The sequence below is a fragment of the Cyprinodon variegatus genome, unplaced genomic scaffold (genome assembly GCF_000732505.1).
Source record: "Cyprinodon variegatus isolate N-32 unplaced genomic scaffold, C_variegatus-1.0 Scaffold1130, whole genome shotgun sequence".
NCBI lineage: Eukaryota > Metazoa > Chordata > Actinopteri > Cyprinodontiformes > Cyprinodontidae > Cyprinodon > Cyprinodon variegatus.
The window spans coordinates 181,232-182,929 of NW_015151583.1; the positions used below are offsets into that span (position 1 = coordinate 181,232).

At 41.1% G+C, this 1,698-nt stretch overlaps 1 protein-coding gene across 1 annotated transcript in view; it reads right to left on the reverse strand.

Annotated features, from left to right (window-relative positions):
* LOC107101668 (disintegrin and metalloproteinase domain-containing protein 19-like) overlaps positions 1 to 1,698 on the reverse strand; it is a gene marked incomplete at its 5' end in the record, with an annotated part of 100,559 nt that overhangs the window by 42,942 nt on the left and 55,919 nt on the right. The window lies entirely within an intron of this gene.

Genomic DNA, 1,698 nt, shown 5'->3' on the forward strand with positions numbered 1-1,698 from the left:
TCCTCTGGAAATCTTCAATAATTGTTGTTGATTGCAGATGTGTCTAGTAGTTCCCATTGATTTAGCTTGTAAAGCGGGGAGAATGGCGCTAGGCTTACCGCACCGTGACGTCACTGCTGGAAGATGGCAGGAGGGAGGGGTTACTATATATGGGCAAAAATGGCCGCTTCTCTGTGATCGCGACGAAAATGATTGTTTTTATTTTTTCATCTGATTAACACTAAATTCATTAAATTACCACAAACGTATTAGTTTTAGGTAAAGATAGTGATCCATTGATTATTCCGTGCTGACCGGACTTTTCTTTAAGTTCTTTCCTAGTTACAGTTAGATCCTGTTTTCCCTGGTTATTCTTTGTTCCCCCTAAGTGTCCCTTTTTTTCCCCCTTTTTAGTTGCCCCTGTCCACACCTGCTCCCTATTAGCTGATTAGCCGATTTATTGTTCGCTTCTCCAATATATACACCTCCTGTACAGTTGCTCTTTGCTCGATTTTCTTCATTTTTTCTGCATTTTTCTCCCAAGTATCTCCTGGTTTTGGTTGTTAAGTCTCCTGTCTGAAATCACATCCATCATGGTGATTCGATTCAGTATCGATTTCCTGACCCAACAATTTGATTATTTTCGATTCTATTAATTGGTTATTTTATTTTATTTTTTTACCTTACAGGCTAGACAATGTTTCAAATTTGAATTAAGTCAATGAAACTGTAATATCGTTATGCATTTTATAAGAGAAACAACAGCAAATAACAGAAGTAGCGAAGTTGTACTCCACCTAGGCCTATGAAAACCTCATTCACTTCTGGAACCCGAAATAGTCCCACAGAAATGACTTGAACCCGTGTGTACGTCATCTTCTTTTTCCTCCGCCACCTCTGTCTTGCCTACCTCTTCTTTCAGCTCCACTATCTCCGCCATGCCTCTCTTGCCTACTTATTACGTGAGTAAGTGTGTGCAAGCGGAAAGGGGGTAGTGGCTAAAGGAAGTGAGGTAGGAGGGAATTAATTATTGCAGGACGCTTCGGCTCTGATCGGCATGCTGTTAGAACACCAGAGTCGGGTTGACCTGAAAAATTACGTGATATCATTGAGAAGGCAACAAACTGACGTCAACACACCGCGTCAGTCGCTTCTGATCTAACAAACAGGAACAACTCTGTTTACATTTGATAAACATGGAGAAGCTCTGGTGAGAGGGATTCAGACAGATAATACAGAGAAACAATAACGCACACTGACTACTGGCTTCTTTACATGTTGCTCTCCATTGTTTACTTTCCTGATTTCTATCGCACTGGTGACATCATCAAAGCTAACCCAACGTGATGGTGTCACCAGATGCCAGCGAGGGGTTAGACTGGCTTTTTTTGCTAGTGGGAAGGGAGCTGATTGTTAGCGGGTCGACCCATGTTTGAAAAAGAAGGGTTAACCCGCTATTTTCTGTAGGAAAGAGGCTAATGTTAGACAAATGGGCTAATGGCTACCAGACACAAGGGAGCTATTAAAGAGGCTTTCTGGATCTCCTTTAGAAGCCAGATATAATGAGCAGATCAGAGAACATGTAAACAATAATGTCATTTTAGCGTTGTAACGCTTTTTGAAATATTTGTTACTTTAGAAAGGAAGTTGAAAACATGTTAGCCTCTGGTCCTGCTAGCATTGGTATTAGCATGCGGTCGATTGGTTTTTAAACAGACT